Here is a 17,473-nt window from a genome sequence, read left to right as displayed (position 1 = left end):
CAAGAAACTGCCCACCCTGTGGATCAGCAATAAGAGGACTTGGTAATTGGGCAATTAATTACTGAACCCACCCACACTGGGATTGGGCAATGAAGGGACATACAGCCTGGTCCTGAACCTAACCACACTGGGATTGGGCAATGAAGGGACATACAGCCTGGTCCTGAACCCACCCACACTGGGATTGGGCAATGAAGGGACATACAGCCTGGTCCTGAACCCACCCACACTGGGATTGGGCAATGAAGTGACATACAGCCTGGTTCTGAACCCACCCACACTGGGATTGGGCAATGAAGGGACATACAGCCTGTTCCTGAACCCACCCACACTGAGATTGGGCAATGAAGGGACATACAGCCTGGTTCTGAACCCACCCACACTGGAATTGGAATTTAGACTTACAGTCTTCTACTTGTCATCCTCTGATTGGTGGAGTCTTCCACCACCTACCGTCCTTTGATTGGTGGAGTCTTCCACCACCTACCGTCCTTTGATTGGTGGAGTCTTCCACCACCCGCCTGACCCTTCATAGCCTTGTGATTATTGGCTCAGTCTGGGACATGTTTGCTCCCCTATGGGAAGTTAAACAGTTCAATGCAAAGACCAACTTCACTCTGAATTGATATCTTTATTTCAGATAGACACCTTATTAATCACCCTTCCCCCATACGACTATCCCCTTCTCAGCCCAGACACCCCAAATAAGAAATAACTAGCAGGTGTGCTGCTCAGCAGTTTGGTATAGCCCTCCAGCTGGCTATTAGTAATAAATAGACAAGTCAATGGGTGCTGCTGCTCTCTGAAGATCCTCAGGGTGGCAGGAACACATCTGAGCAAGAACACAAAAGAAGAGAGCGCAAAGCCGCCCTAGTGGGCGCTCAACTGGCATGAGAAAGCAGGCCACGCCTCTGAAATGTGTTGTCATGGCAACCATGTGATGTCCTCGACCCATAAGAATCCTGGACCACGTCAGTCACGATCAGCTGGCGTGGCGTCAGCACTGCGCATGCCGGAGGCATTATCCAACGATCAGCAAAGCGATCTGCGGTAGGCAGAACACCGGGAGAAGCGCAGGAGGATTAAGTATCGTAGCGGAGCGATACGGAGCACCGATTCCACCTGTCTCCCCCTCCCCCAGCATCACTGCGATGGTACAGTCCGGGGCTGCCCGCCGAGCGCCGCTCTGTTTATAATCACAATGGAGCATGTGACTGAAAATAATATGAGTGATCAATAAAGTACACCTCACCAGGGGATCACTGATCAATAAAGTACATCTCACCAGGGGATCACTGATCAATAAAGTACATCTTAACAGGGGATCACTGATCAATAAAGTACATCTCAACAGGGGATCACTGATCAATAAAGTACACCTCACCAGGGGATCACTGATCAATAAAGTACATCTCAACAGGGGATCACTGATCAATAAAGTACATCTCAACAGGGGATCACTGATCAATAAAGTACATCTCAACAGGGGATCACTGATCAATAAAGTACATCTCAACAGGGGATCACTGATCAATAAAGTACACCTCACCAGGGGATCACTGATCAATAAAGTACATCTCAACAGGGGATCACTGATCAATAAAGTACATCTCAACAGGGGATCACTGATCAATAAAGTACATCTCAACAGGGGATCACTGATCAATAAAGTACATCTATGGTCGGGGATCACATAGGATCTCTCATCTATGGTCAGGGATCACATAGGATCTCTCATCTATGGTCGGGGATCACATAGGATCTCTCATCTATGGTCAGGGGTCACATAGGATCTCTCATCTATGGTCAGGGGTCACATAGGATCTCTCATCTATGGTCAGGGATCACATAGGATCTCATCTATGGTCAGGGATCACATAGGATCTCATCTATGGTCAGGGATCACATAGGATCTCATCTATGGTCAGGGATCACATAGGATCTCATCTATGGTCAGGGATCACATAGGATCTCATCTATGGTCAGGGATCACATAGGATCTCATCTATGGTCAGGGATCACATAGGATCTCATCTATGGTCAGGGATCACATAGGATCTCTCATCTATGTTCAGGGATCACATAGGATCTCTCATCTATGGTCAGGGGTCACATAGGATCTCTCATCTATGTTCAGGGATCACATAGGATCTCATCTATGGTCAGGGATCACATAGGATCTCTCATCTATGGTCAGGGATCACATAGGATCTCTCATCTATGGTCAGGGATCACATAGGATCTCTCATCTATGGTCAGGGATCACATAGGATCTCTCATCTATGGTCAGGGATCACATAGGATCTCATCTATGGTCAGGGATCACATAGGATCTCATCTATGGTCAGGGATCACAAAGGATCTCATCTATGGTCAGGGATCACATAGGATCTCTCATCTATGGTCAGGGATCACATAGGATCTCTCATCTATGGTCAGGGATTACATAGGATCTCTCATCTATGGTCAGGGATCACATAGGATCTCTCATCTATGGTCAGGGGTCACATAGGATCTCATCTATGGTCAGGGATCACATAGGATCTCTCATCTATGGTCAGGGATCACATAGGATCTCTCATCTATGGTCAGGGATCAGACCATGGGCTGCACTTCTCTAATGAAGCTGTAAATCTGGTTTCTATGGACAACAGTCTCCTCCCACCACCCCTCAGGAAACTCCAGGTAACACACCGATTGAAGAATCACTATAAATGTGTTTTTGCTCCTATCTGTGTCCCCATAGGAAACATTTCCTCTCACTTCCTGTCAATTCAACCCTTTCTCTGCTCTGTCCATAAAGGTTTGGCTAAAGCTGTCTTTTGCCAGTCTATGTAATCTGACGAGATTTGCGGTGTCACCTCCAAACCCCAAACTTCTCACCCACAGCCAAGCATCTAGAAATGGCTCTGCCCTGCTCCTGCACGAGTGAGATACATGAACCACAATCTGCCCAAGACTCCTCCGATGTAATGACAGCACAGCAGACAGACCAGGTGAGTAGAACAGAAAGTTTATTACACAGAATAGCAGTGGGGGTGTCACCAGGACAGGAAGTGATGTAGCAGAATTGCCCAAACCATCTACAACACAGCGGGAGAGGAGACCCTGTTATATGCTCACACCGTCAAACAGCGTAGGAGGCAGGGCTCCTGTCAGCAGCTTTACCAACATCTGACCTGGTGTTTTCTTTATTCGATTCCAACCTGAACCAATCATTGTCCGCCTTCTTGTTGTTCTCCACATCCTGCGGGGGCAAAACAGGACACAAATTACAAATATATACAGTCAATCACATAGAACGAAAAGAGCAGGTCAGTCTGTGTGGAGGAGGAGCTTTAAAGTGGACCTGTCCCAATTTCTAGGGCAAGAAGTGAGAGGGTGAGGGGTGTCACCAGGACAGGAAGATGAGAGGGTGAGGGGTGTCACCGGGACAGGAAGATGACAGGGTGGGGGGTGTCACCGGGACAGGAAGATGAGAGGGTGGGGGGGTGTCACCAGGACAGGAAGATGAGAGGATGGGGGGTGTCACCGGGACAGGAAGATGAGAGGGTGGGGGGTGTCACCGGGACAGGAAGATGAGAGGGTGGGGGGTGTCACCGGGACAGGAAGATGAGAGGGTGGGGGGTGTCACCAGGACAGGAAGATGAGAGGGTGGGGGTGTCACCAGGACAGAATGAGAGAGGGTGGGGGGTGTCACCAGGACAGGAAGAGAGAGGGTGGGGGGTGTAACCAGGACAGGAAGAGAGAGGGTGGGGGGTGTCACCAGGACAGGAAGAGAGAGGGTGGGGGGTGTCACCAGGACAGGAAGAGAGAGGGTGGGGGGTGTCACCAGGACAGGAAGTGAGAGGGTGAGGGGTGTCACCAGGACAGGAAGTGAGAGGGTGGGGGGTGTCACCAGGACAGGAAGAGAGAGGGTGGGGGGTGTCACCAGGACAGGAAGAGAGAGGGTGGGGGGGTGTCACCAGGACAGGAAGAGAGAGGGCGAGGGTCTCACCAGGACAGGAAGTGATGTAGCCATTGCATGAACCATCTACAACACAGCAGGAGAGGAGAGCCCGTTTTATCCTCACACCGTCAAACACTGTAGGAGGCGGAGCTCGTGCCAGCAGCCCCACCCACATCTCACCTGGTGGTTTCTTTATTCGATTCCAACCTGAACCAAACATTGTCCGCCTTCTTGTTGTTCTCCACATCCTGCGGGGGCAAAACAGTTCACGAATTACAAATATATACAGTCAATCACATAGAACGAAAAGAGCAGGTCAGTCTGTGTGGAGGAGGAGCTTTAAAGTGGACCTGTCCCAATTTCTAGGGCAAGAAGTGAGAGGGTGAGGGGTGTCACCAGGACAGGAAGATGAGAGGGTGGGGGGTGTCACCGGGACAGGAAGATGAGAGGGTGGGGGGTGTCACCAGGACAGGAAGTGCGAGGGTGGGGGGTGTCACCAGGACAGGAAGTGAGAGGGTGGGGGGTGTCACCAGGACAGGAAGTGAGAGGGTGGGGGGTGTCACCAGGACAGGAAGTGAGAGGGTGAGGGGTGTCACCAGGACAGGAAGATGAGAGGGTGGGGGGTGTAACCGGGACAGGAAGATGAGAGGGTGGGGGGTGTCACCGGGACAGGAAGATGAGAGGGTGGGGGGTGTCACCGGGACAGGAAGATGAGAGGGTGGGGGGTGTCACCGGGACAGGAAGATGAGAGGGTGGGGGGTGTCACCAGACAGGAAGAGAGAGGGTGGGGGGTGTCACCAGGACAGGAAGAGAGAGGGTGGGGGGTGTCACCAGGACAGGAAGAGAGAGGGTGGGGGGTGTCACCAGGACAGGAAGAGAGAGGGTGGGGGGTGTCACCAGGACAGGAAGAGAGAGGGTGGGGGGTGTCACCAGGACAGGAAGAGAGAGGGTGGGTGGTGTCACCAGGACAGGAAGAGAGAGGGTGGGTGGTGTCAACAGGACAGGAAGATGAGAGGGTGGGGGGTGTCACCAGGACAGGAAGTGAGAGGATGGGGGGTGTCACCAGAACAGGAAGAGAGAGGGTGGGGGGTGTCACCAGGACAGGAAGATGAGAGGGTGGGGGGGTGTCACCAGGACAGGAAGAGAGAGGGTGGGGGGTGTCACCAGGACAGGAAGAGAGAGGGCGAGGGTCTCACCAGGACAGGAAGAGAGAGGGTGGGGGGTGTCACCAGGACAGGAAGAGAGAGGGCGGGGGTGTCACCAGGACAGGAAGAGAGAGGGCGGGGGTGTCACCAGGACAGGAAGAGAGAGGGCGAGGGTCTCACCAGGACAGGAGGCGAGAGGGCGAGGGTGTCACCGGGACAGGAGGCGAGAGGGCGAGGGTCTCACCAGGACAGGAGGCGAGAGGGCGAGGGTGTCACAAGGACAGGAGGCGAGAGGGCGGGGGTGTCACCAGGACAGGAAGCGAGAGGGTGGGGGTGTCACCAGGATAGGAAGTGATGTAGCCATTGCATGAACCATCTACAACACAGCGGGAGAGGAGAGCCCGTTTTATCCTCACACCGTCAAACACTGTAGGAGGCGGAGCTCCTGCCAGCAGCCCCACCCACATCTCACCTGGTGGTTTCTTTATTCGATTCCAACCTGAACCAATCATTGTCCGCCTTCTTGTTCTTCTCCACATACTGCGGGGGCAAAACAGGACACTAATTACAAATATATACAGCCAATCACATAGAAGGAAAAGAGCAGGTCAGTCTGTGTGGAGGAGGAGCTTTAAAGTGGACCTGTCCCAATTTCTAGGGCAAGAAGTGAGAGGGTGAGGGGTATCACCAGGACAGGAAGATGAGAGGGTGAGGGGTGTCACCAGGACAGGAAGATGAGAGGGTGAGGGGTGTCACCAGGACAGGAAGAGAGAGGGTGGGGGGTGTCACCGGGACAGGAAGATGAGAGGGTGGGGGGGTGTCACCGGGACAGGAAGATGAGAGGGTGGGGGGTGTCACCAGGACATAAAGAGAGAGGGTGGGGGGTGTCACCAGGACAGGAAGAGAGAGGGTGGGGGGTGTCACCAGGACATAAAGAGAGAGGGTGGGGGGTGTCACCAGGACAGGAAGATGAGAGGGTGGGGGGTGTCACCAGGACAGGAAGAGAGAGGGTGGGGGGTGTCACCAGGACAGGAAGAGAGAGGGTGGGGGGTGTCACCAGGACAGGAAGAGAGAGGGTGGGGGGTGTCACCAGGACAGGAAGAGAGAGGGTGGGGGGTGTCACCAGGACAGGAAGAGAGAGGGTGGGGGGTGTCACCAGGACAGGAAGAGAGAGGGTGGGGGGTGTCACCAGGACAGGAAGAGAGAGGGTGGGGGGTGTCACCAGGACAGGAAGAGAGAGGGTGGGGGGTGTCACCAGGACAGGAAGAGAGAGGGTGGGGGGTGTCACCAGGACAGGAAGAGAGAGGGTGGGGGGTGTCACCAGGACAGGAAGAGAGAGGGTGGGGGGTGTCACCAGGACAGGAAGAGAGAGGGTGGGGGGTGTCACCAGGACAGGAAGTGAGAGGGTGAGGGGTGTCACCAGGACAGGAAGATGAGAGGGTGGGGGGGTGTCACCATGACAGGAAGAGAGAGGGTGGGGGGTGTCACCAGGACAGGAAGATGAGAGGGTGGGGGGGTGTCACCAGGACAGGAAGAGAGAGGGTGGGGGGTGTCACCAGGACAGGAAGAGAGAGGGTGGGGGGTGTCACCAGGACAGGAAGAGAGAGGGTGGGGGGTGTCACCAGGACAGGAAGTGAGAGGGTGGGGGGTGTCACCAGGACAGGAAGTGAGAGGGTGGGGGGTGTCACCAGGACAGGAAGAGAGAGGGTGGGGGGTGTCACCAGGACAGGAAGTGAGAGGGTGCGGGGTGTCACCAGGACAGGAAGAGAGAGGGTGGGGGGTGTCACCAGGACAGGAAGAGAGAGGGTGGGGGGTGTCACCAGGACAGGAAGAGAGAGGGTGGGGGGTGTCACCAGGACAGGAAGTGAGAGGGTGGGGGGTGTCACCAGGACAGGAAGTGAGAGGGTGGGGGGTGTCACCAGGACAGGAAGTGAGAGGGTGGGGGGTGTCACCAGGACAGGAAGAGAGAGGGTGGGGGGTGTCACCAGGACAGGAAGTGAGAGGGTGCGGGGTGTCACCAGGACAGGAAGTGATGTAGCCATTGCATGAACCATCTACAACACAGCGGGAGAGGAGAGCCCGTTTTATCCTCACACCGTCAAACACTGTAGGAGGCGGAGCTCCTGCCAGCAGCCCCACCCACATCTCACCTGGTGGTTTCTTTATTCGATTCCAACCTGAACCAATCATGGCCCCCCTTCTTGTTCTTCTCCACATACTGCGGGGGCAAAACAGGACACCAATTACAAATATATACAGCCAATCACATAGAAGGAAAAGAGCAGGTCAGTCTGTGTGGAGGAGGACCTTTAAGGTGGACCTGTCCCAATTTCTAGGGCAAGAAGTGAGAGGGTGGGGGGGTTTTACCAGGACAGGAAGAGAGCGGGGGTGTCACCAGGACAGGAAGCGAGAGGTTGAGGGTGTCACCGGGACAGGAAGCGAGAGGGCGGGGGTGTCACCGGGACAGGAGGCGAGAGGGCGGGGGTGTCACAGGGACAGGAAGCGAGAGGGCGGGGGTGTCACCAGGACAGGAAGCGAGAGGGCGGGGGTGTAACCAGGACAGGAAGCGAGAGGGCGGGGGTGTCACCAGGACAGGAAGCGAGAGGGCGGGGGTGTCACCAGGACAGGAAGCGAGAGGGCGGGGGTGTCACCAGGACAGGAAGCGAGAGGGCGGGGGTGTCACAGGGACAGGAAGCGAGAGGGCGGGGGTGTCACCAGGACAGGAAGCGAGAGGGCGGGGGTGTCACAAGGATAGGAAGCGAGAGGGCGGGGGTGTCACCGGGACAGGAAGCGAGAGGGCGGGGGTGTCACCGGGACAGGAAGCGAGAGGGCGGGGGTGTCACCGGGACAGGAAGCGAGAGGGCGGGGGTGTCACCGGGACAGGAAGCGAGAGGGCGGGGGTGTCACCAGGACAGGAAGCGAGAGGGCGGGGGTGTCACAAGGACAGGAAGCGAGAGGTTGAGGGTGTCACCGGGACAGGAAGCGAGAGGGCGGGGGTGTCACCGGGACAGGAGGCGAGAGGGCGGGGGTGTCACAGGGACAGGAAGCGAGAGGGCGGGGGTGTCACCAGGACAGGAAGCGAGAGGGCGGGGGTGTCACCAGGACAGGAAGCGAGAGGGCGGGGGTGTCACCAGGACAGGAAGTGAGAGGGCGGGGGTGTCACAGGGACAGGAAGCGAGAGGGCGGGGGTGTCACCAGGACAGGAAGCGAGAGGGCGGGGGTGTCACAGGGACAGGAAGCGAGAGGGCGGGGGTGTCACAGGGACAGGAAGCGAGAGGGCGGGGGTGTCACCAGGACAGGAAGCGAGAGGGCGGGGGTGTCACAAGGATAGGAAGCGAGAGGGCGGGGGTGTCACCAGGACAGGAAGCGAGAGGGCGGGGGTGTCACCGGGACAGGAAGATGAGAGGGTGGGGGGTGTCACCAGGACAGGAAGATGAGAGGGTGGGGGGTGTCACCAGGACAGGAAGATGAGAGGGTGGGGGGTGTCACCAGGACAGGAAGAGAGAGGGTGGGGGGTGTCACCAGGACAGGAAGAGAGAGGGTGGGGGGTGTCACCGGGACAGGAAGCGAGAGGGCGGGGGTGTCACCGGGACAGGAAGATGAGAGGGTGGGGGGTGTCACCAGGACAGGAAGATGAGAGGGTGGGGGGTGTCACCAGGACAGGAAGATGAGAGGGTGGGGGGTGTCACCAGGACAGGAGGCGAGAGGGCGAGGGTGTCACCAGGACAGGAGGCGAGAGGGCGAGGGTGTCACCAGGACAGGAGGCGAGAGGGCGAGGGTGTCACCAGGACAGGAGGCGAGAGGGCGAGGGTGTCACCAGGACAGGAGGCGAGAGGGCGAGGGTGTCACCAGGACAGGAGGCGAGAGGGCGGGGTTGTCACCAGGACAGGAAGTGATGTAGCCATTGCATGAACCATCTACAACACAGCGGGAGAGAAGAGCCCGTTTTATCCTCACACCGTCAAACACTGTAGGAGGCGGAGCTCCTGCCAGCAGCCCCACCCACATCTCACCTGGTGGTTTCTTTATTCGATTCCAACCTGAACCAATCATGGCCCCCCTTCTTGTTCTTCTCCCACATACTGCGGGGCAAAACAGGACACCAATTACAAATATATACAGCCAATCACATAGAAGGAAAAGAGCAGGTCAGTCTGTGTGGAGGAGGACCTTTAAGGTGGACCTGTCCCAATTTCTAGGGCAAGAAGTGAGAGGGTGGGGGGGGTTTTACCAGGACAGGAAGAGAGCGGGGGTGTCACCAGGACAGGAAGAGAGCGAGGGTGGGGGCGTCACCAGGACAGGAAGCGAGAGAGGGTGGGGGCGTCACCAGGACAGGAAGCGAGAGAGGGTGGGGGCGTCACCAGGACAGGAAGCGAGAGAGGGTTTGGGGCGTCACCAGGACAGGAAGCGAGAGAGGGTTTGGGGCGTCACCGGGACAGGAAGCGAGCGAGAGAGTGGGGGTGTCACCGGGACAGGAAGCGGGCGAGAGTGGGGGTGTCACCAGGACAGGAAGCGGGTGTCACCAGGACAGGAAGCGGGTGTCACCAGGACAGGAAGCGGGTGTCACCAGGACAGGAAGCGGGTGTCACCAGGACAGGAAGCTAGAGGGAGGGGGGATGTCACCAGGACAGGAAGTGATGTAGCAGCATTATCCAAACCATCTACAACACAGCGGGAGAGAAGAGCCCGTTATATCATTACACTGTCAAACAGCATAGAAGGCGGAGCTCCTGCCAGCAGCCCACCCACATCTCACCTGGTGGTTTCTTTACTCGATTCCACCTGAACCAATCATGGCCCCCCTTCTTGTTCTTCTCCACATACTGCGGGGGCAAACAGGACACCAATTACAAATATATACAGCCAATCACATAGAAGGAAAACAGCAGGTCAGTCTGTGTGGAGGAGGAGCTTTAAGGTGGACCTGTCCCATTTCTAGGGCAAGAAGTGAGAGGGCGGGGTGTCACCGGGACAGGAGGCGAGAGGGCGGGGGTGTCACCGGGACAGGAGGCGATGAGGGCGTCACCGGGACAGGAGGCGAGAGGGCGAGGGCGTCACCGGGACAGGAGGCGAGAGGGCGAGGGCGTCACCGGGACAGGAGGCGAGAGGGCGAGGGCGTCACCGGGACAGGAGGCGAGAGGGCGTCACCGGGACAGGAGGCGAGAGGGCCAGGGTGTCACCGGGACAGGAGGCGAGAGGGCCAGGGTGTCACCGGGACAGGAGGCGAGAGGGCCAGGGTGTCACCGGGACAGGAGGCGAGAGGGCGGGGGTGTCACCGGGACAGGAGGGGAGAGGGCGAGGGTGTCACCGGGACAGGAGGCGAGAGGGCGGGGCTGTCACCGGGACAGGAGGCGAGAGGGCGAGGGTGTCACCGGGACAGGAGGCGAGAGGGCCAGGGTGTCACCGGGACAGGAGGCGAGAGGGCGGGGGTGTCACCGGGACAGGAGGCGAGAGGGCGGGGGTGTCACCGGGACAGGAGGGGAGAGGGCGAGGGTGTCACCGGGACAGGAGGGGAGAGGGCGGGGGCGTCACCGGGACAGGAGGCGAGAGGGCGAGGGTGTCACCAGGACAGGAAGCGAGAGGCGGGGGTGTCACCAGGACAGGAAGGCGAGAGGGCGGGGGTGTCACCAGGACAGGAAGCGAGAGGGCGGGGGTGTCAGCAGGATAGGAAGTGATGTAGCCATTGCCCGAACCATCTACAAAACAGCAGGAGAGGAGAGCCCGTTTTATCCTTACACCATCAAACAGTGTAGGAGGCGGATCTCCTGCCAGCAGCCCCACCCACATCTCACCTGGTGGTTTCTTTATTAGAATCCAACCTGAGCCAATCATGGCCCGCCTTCTTGTTCTTCTCCACATACTGCGGGGGCAAAACAGGACACCAATTACAAATATATACAGCCAATCACATAGAAGGAAAACAGCAGGTCAGTCTGTGTGGAGGAGGAGCTTTAAGGTGGACCTGTCCCAATTTCTAGGGCAAGAAGTGAGAGGGCGGGGGTGTCACCGGGACAGGAAGCAGAGGGCGGGGGTGTCACCGGGACCGGAAGCGAGAGGGCGGGGGTGTCACCGGGACCGGAAGCGAGAGGGCGGGGGTGTCACCGGGACCGGAAGCGAGAGGGCGGGGTGTCACCGGGACCGGAAGCGAGAGGGCGGGGGTGTCACCGGGACCGGAGGCGAGAGGGCGGGGGTGTCACCGGAACCGGAGGCGAGAGGGCGGGGGTGTCACCGGGACCGGAGGCGAGAGGGCGGGGGTGTCACCGGGACCGGAGGCGAGAGGGCGGGGGTGTCACCGGAACCGGAGGCGAGAGGGCGGGGGTGTCACCGGAACCGGAGGCGAGAGGGCGGGGGTGTCACCGGAACCGGAGGCGAGAGGGCGGGGGTGTCACCCGGACAGGAGGCGAGAGGGCGGGGGGTGTCACCCGGACAGGAGGCGAGAGGGCGGGGGTGTCACCCGGACAGGAGGCGAGAGGGCGGGGGTGTGACCCGGACAGGAGGCGAGAGGGCGGGGGTGTGACCCGGACAGGAGGCGAGAGGGCGGGGGTGTGACCCGGACAGGAGGCGAGAGGGCGGGGGTGTGACCCGGACAGGAGGCGAGAGGGCGGGGGTGTGACCCGGACAGGAGGCGAGAGGGCGGGGGTGTGACCCGGACAGGAGGCGAGAGGGCGGGGGTGTGACCCGGACAGGAGGCGAGAGGGCGGGGGTGTGACCCGGACAGGAGGCGAGAGGGCGGGGGTGTCACCGGGACCGGAAGCGAGAGGGCGGGGGTGTCACCGGGACCGGAAGCGAGAGGGCGGGGGTGTCACCGGGACCGGAAGCGAGAGGGCGGGGGTGTCACCGGGACCGGAAGCGAGAGGGCGGGGGTGTCACCGGGACAGGAGGCGAGAGGGCGGGGGTGTCACCGGGACAGGAGGCGAGAGGGCGGGGGTGTCACCGGGACAGGAGGCGAGAGGGCGAGGGTGTCACCGGGACAGGAGGCGAGAGGGCGGGGGTGTCACCGGGACAGGAGGCGAGAGGGCGAGGGTGTCACCGGGACAGGAGGCGAGAGGGTGAGGGTGTCACCGGGACAGGAGGCGAGGGTTTTACCGGGACAGGAGGGGAGAGGGCAAGGGTGTCACCGGGACAGGAGGGGAGAGGGCGTCACCGGGACAGGAGGCGAGAGGGCGTCACCGGGACAGGAGGCGAGAGGGCGTCACCGGGACAGGAGGCGAGAGGGCGTCACCGGGACAGGAGGCGAGAGGGCGAGGGTGTCACCGGGGCAGGAAGCGAGAGGGCGAGGGTGTCACCGGGACAGGAAGCGAGAGGGCGGGGGTGTCACCGGGACAGGAAGCGAGAGGGCGGGGGTGTCACCAGGACAGGAAGCGAGAGGGCGAGGGTGCCACCGGACAGGAGGCGAGAGGGCAAGGGTGCCACCGGGACAGGAGGCAAGAGGGCAAGGGTGTCACCGGGACAGGAGGCAAGAGGGCAAGGGTGTCACCGGGACAGGAGGCGAGAGGGCGAGGGTGTCACCGGGACAGGAGGCGAGGGTGTCACCGGGACAGGAGGCGAGGGTGTCACCGGGACAGGAGGCGAGGGTGTCACCGGGACAGGAGGCGAGGGTGTCACCGGGACAGGAGGCGAGGGTGTCACCGGGACAGGAGGGAGAGGGCGAGGGTGTCACCGGGACAGGAGGCGAGAGGGCGAGGGTGTCACCGGGACAGGAGGCGAGAGGGCGAGGGTGTCACCGGGACAGGAGGCGAGAGGGCGAGGGTGTCACCGGGACAGGAGGCGAGAGGGCGAGGGTGTCACCGGGACAGGAGGGGAGAGGGCGAGGGTGTCACCGGGACAGGAGGGGAGAGGGCGAGGGTGTCACCGGGACAGGAGGGGAGAGGGCGAGGGTGTCACCGGGACAGGAGGGGAGAGGGCGAGGGTGTCACCGGGACAGGAGGGGAGAGGGCGAGGGTGTCACCGGGACAGGAGGCGAGAGGGCGAGGGTGTCACCAGGACAGGAGGCGAGAGGGCGGGGGTGTCACCGGGACAGGAAGCCAGAGGGCGGGGGTGTCACCGGGACAGGAAGCCAGAGGGCGGGGGTGTCACCGGGACAGGAAGCCAGAGGGCGGGGGTGTCACCAGGACAGGAAGCGAGAGGGCGGGGGTGTCACCAGGACAGGAAGCGAGAGGGCGAGGGTGTCACCGGGACCGGAAGCGAGAGGGCGAGGGTGTCACCAGGACAGGAGGTGAGACGGCGGGGTGTCACCGGGACAGGAGGCGAGAGGGCGGGGGTGTCACCAGGACAGGAAGCGAGAGGGCGGGGGTGTCACCAGGACAGGAAGCGAGAGGGCGGGGGTGTCACCAGGACAGGAAGCGAGAGGGCGGGGAGTGTCACCAGGACAGGAAGCGAGAGGGCGGGGGTGTCACCAGGAGTGATGTAGCCATTGCATGAACCATCTACAACACGGCGGGAGAGAAGAGCCCGTTTTATCCTCGCACCGTCAAACACTGTAGGAGGCGGACCTCCTGCCAGCAGCCCACCCACATCTCACCTGGTGGTTTCTTTATTCTAATCCAACCTGAACCAATCATTGCCCCCTTCTTGTTCTTCTCCACATACTGCAGGGGCAAAACAGGACACCAATTACAAATATATACAGCCAATCACATAGAAGGAAAAGAGCAGGTCAGTCTGTGTGGAGGAGGAGCTTTAAGGTGGACCTGTCCCAATTTCTAGGGCAAGAAGTGAGAGGGCGGGGGTGTCACCGGGACCGGAAGCCAGAGGCGGGGGTGTCACCAGGACAGGAAGCCAGAGGGCGGGGGTGTCACCAGGACAGGAGGCGAGAGGGCGGGGGTGTCACCGGGACAGGAAGCCAGAGGGCGGGGGTGTCACCAGGACAGGAGGCGAGAGGGCGGGGGTGTCACCGGGACAGGAGGCGATGAGGGCGGGGGTGTCAACGGGACAGGAGGCGAGAGGGCGGGGGTGTCACCGGGACAGGAGGCGAGAGGGCGGGGGTAGTCAACGGGACAGGAGGCGAGAGGGCGGGGGTGTCACCGGGACAGGAGGCGAGAGGGCGGGGGTGTCACCGGGACAGGAGGCGAGAGTGTCACCGGGACAGGAGGCGAGAGGGCGGGGGTGTCACCGGGACAGGAGGCGAGAGGGCGGGGGTGTCACCGGGACAGGAGGCGAGAGGGCGGGGGTGTCACCGGGACAGGAGGCGAGAGGGCGGGGGTGTCACCGGGACAGGAGGCGAGAGGGCGGGGGTGTCACCGGGACAGGAGGCGAGAGGGCGGGGGTGTCACCGGGACAGGAGGCGAGAGGGCGGGGGTGTCACCGGGACAGGAGGCGAGAGGGCGGGGGTGTCACCGGGACAGGAGGCGAGAGGGCGGGGGTGTCACCGGGACAGGAGGCGAGAGGGCGGGGGTGTCACCGGGACAGGAGGCGAGAGGGCGGGGGTGTCACCGGGACAGGAGGCGAGAGGGCGGGGGTGTCACCGGGACAGGAGGCGAGAGGGCGGGGGTGTCACCGGGGACAGGAGGCGAGAGGGCGGGGGGTGTCACCGGGACAGGAGGCGAGAGGGCGGGGGTGTCACCGGGACAGGAGGCGAGAGGGCGGGGGTGTCACCGGGACAGGAGGCGAGAGGGCGGGGGTGTCACCGGGACAGGAGGCGAGAGGGCGGGGGTGTCACCGGGACAGGAGGCGAGAGGGCGGGGGTGTCACCGGGACAGGAGGCGAGAGGGCGGGGGTGTCACCGAGACAGGAGGCGAGAGGGCGGGGGTGTCACCGGGACAGGAGGCGAGAGGGCGGGGGTGTCACCGAGACAGGAGGCGAGAGGGCGGGGGTGTCACCGAGACAGGAGGCGAGAGGGCGGGGGTGTCACCGAGACAGGAGGCGAGAGGGCGGGGGTGTCACCGAGACAGGAGGCGAGAGGGCGGGGGTGTCACCGAGACAGGTCGGCGAGAGGGCGGGGGGTGTCACCTAGACAGGAGGCGAGAGGGCGGGGGTGTCACCAAGACAGGAGGCGAGAGGGCGGGGGTGTCACCGGGACAGGAGGCGAGAGGGCGAGGGTGTCACCGGGACAGGAGGCGAGAGGGCGGGGGTGTCACCGGGACAGGAGGCGAGAGGGCGGGGGTGTCACCGGACAGGAGGCGAGAGGGCGGGGGTGTCACCGGGACAGGAAGCGAGAGGGCGGGGGTGTCACCGGGACAGGAAGCGAGAGGGCGGGGGTGTCACCGGGACAGGCAGCGAGAGGGCGGGGGTGTCACCGGGACAGGCAGCGAGAGGGCGGGGGTGTCACCGGGACAGGAAGCGAGAGGGCGGGGTTGTCACCGGGACAGGAAGTGATGTAGCCATTGCATGAACCATCTACAACACGGCGGGAGAGAAGAGCCCGTTTTATCCTCGCACCGTCAAACACTGTAGGAGGCGGACCTCCTGCCAGCAGCCCCACCCACATCTCACCTGGTGGTTTCTTTATTCTAATCCAACCTGAACAATCATTGCCCCCCTTCTTGTTCTTCTCCACATACTGCAGGGGCAAAACAGGACACCAATTACAAATATATACAGCCAATCACATAGAAGGAAAAGAGCAGGTCAGTCTGTGTGGAGGAGGAGCTTTAAGGTGGACCTGTCCCAATTTCTAGGGCAAGAAGTGAGAGGGCGGGGGTGTCACCGGGACCGGAAGCCAGAGGGCGGGGGTGTCACCAGGACAGGAGGCCAGAGGGCGGGGGTGTCACCAGGACAGGAGGCCAGAGGGCGGGGGTGTCACCAGGACAGGAAGCCAGAGGGCGGGGGTGTCACCAGGACAGGAAGCCAGAGGGCGGGGGTGTCACCGGGACAGGAGGCGAGAGGGCGGGGGGTGTCAACGGGACAGGAGGCGAGAGGGCGGGGGTGTCACCGGGACAGGAGGCGAGAGGGCGGGGGTGTCACCGGGACCGGAGGCGAGAGGGCGGGGGTGTCACCGGGACCAGAGGCGAGAGGGCGGGGGTGTCACCGGGACCGGAGGCGAGAGGGCGGGGGTGTCACCGGGACCGGAGGCGAGAGGGCGGGGGTGTCACCGGGACAGGAAGCGAGAGGGCGGGGGTGTCACCGGGACAGGAAGCGAGAGGGCGGGGGTGTCACCGGGACAGGAAGCGAGAGGGCGGGGGTGTCACCGGGACAGGAAGCGAGAGGGCGGGGGTGTCACCGGGACAGGAAGCGAGAGGGCGGGGGTGTCACCGGGACAGGAAGCGAGAGGGCGGGGGTGTCACCGGGACAGGAAGCGAGAGGGCGGGGGTGTCACCGGGACAGGAAGCGAGAGGGCGGGGGTGTCACCGGGACAGGAGGCGAGAGGGCGGGGTGTCACCGGGACAGGAGGCGAGAGGGCGGGGGTGTCACCGGGACAGGAGGCGAGAGGGCGGGGGTGTCACCGGGACAGGAGGCGAGAGGGCGGGGGTGTCACCGGGACCGGAGGCGAGAGGGCGGGGGTGTCACCGGGACCGGAGGCGAGAAGGCGGGGGTGTCACCGGGACCGGAGGCGAGAGGGCGGGGGTGTCACCGGGACCGGAGGCGAGAGGGCGGGGGTGTCACCGGGACCGGAGGCGAGAGGGCGGGGGTGTCACCGGGACCGGAGGCGAGAGGGCGGGGGTGTCACCGGGACCGGAGGCGAGAGGGCGGGGGTGTCACCGGGACCGGAGGCGAGAGGGCGGGGGTGTCACCGGGACCGGAGGCGAGAGGGCGGGGGTGTCACCGGGACAGGAAGCGAGAGGGCGGGGGTGTCACCGGGACAGGAAGCGAGAGGGCGGGGGTGTCACCGGGACAGGAAGCGAGAGGGCGGGGGTGTCACCGGGACAGGAGGCGAGAGGGCGGGGGTGTCACCGGGACAGGAGGCGAGAGGGCGGGGGTGTCACCGGGACAGGAGGCGAGAGGGCGGGGGTGTCACCGGGACAGGAGGCGAGAGGGCGGGGGTGTCACCGGGTCAGGAGGCGAGAGGGCGGGGGTGTCACCGGGACAGGAGGCGAGAGGGCGGGGGTGTCACCGGGACAGGAGGCGAGAGGGCGGGGGTGTCACCGGGACAAGGAGGCGAGAGGGCGGGGGTGTCACCGGGACCGGAGGCGAGAGGGCGGGGGTGTCACCGGGACAGGAAGTAAAAGGGTGGGGTGTATCTGGAGGTGATGGGGGAGGGGTATTATCCGGTGTCAGTGATGGGGGAGGGGTCCTCCGGTGCTGACGTTGGTGTGTATAAAGGTCCCGGTTATGTTCTCATACCTCCCCGGAGCTCCTTTCCCCGGAGCTCCTCCCCCTCCCGGTACATCACCGCTGGGCAGATTAGTACCTCTCTCCCTGGACCCGGAAGTGACGTTCGGTCTCGGCCATCTTCGTACACCCCACACTCGTATGCAGTTAGCTTTCAGTCAGAAGACGGCGA

At 62.0% G+C, this 17,473-nt stretch overlaps 1 long non-coding RNA gene across 17 annotated transcripts; it reads right to left on the bottom strand.

The window, feature by feature from the left end:
- Positions 1-2,997: 2,997 nt before the first annotated feature.
- Positions 2,998-17,439, bottom strand: LOC141107410 (uncharacterized). Of its 17 annotated transcripts, XR_012235877.1 has the most exons (9): positions 17,314-17,422; positions 15,526-15,592; positions 13,616-13,682; positions 10,887-10,954; positions 9,851-9,917; positions 7,245-7,312; positions 5,567-5,634; positions 4,130-4,197; positions 2,998-3,247 (listed from the first exon to the last, which is right to left on the bottom strand). It is a non-coding gene; the product is annotated as an uncharacterized lncRNA (long non-coding RNA). The 17 variants fall into 17 exon arrangements; XR_012235881.1 differs by lacking the exon at positions 13,616-13,682 and having other exon boundaries at positions 17,314-17,419; XR_012235879.1 differs by lacking the exon at positions 15,526-15,592 and having other exon boundaries at positions 17,314-17,370.
- Positions 17,440-17,473: the final 34 nt, after the last annotated feature.

Source organism: Aquarana catesbeiana, linkage group LG09 (assembly GCF_042186555.1).
Source record: "Aquarana catesbeiana isolate 2022-GZ linkage group LG09, ASM4218655v1, whole genome shotgun sequence".
Lineage (NCBI taxonomy): Eukaryota > Metazoa > Chordata > Amphibia > Anura > Ranidae > Aquarana > Aquarana catesbeiana.
The sequence above is the reverse complement of the archived record's forward strand: the minus strand, read 5'-3'. Positions and strand labels throughout refer to the sequence as shown.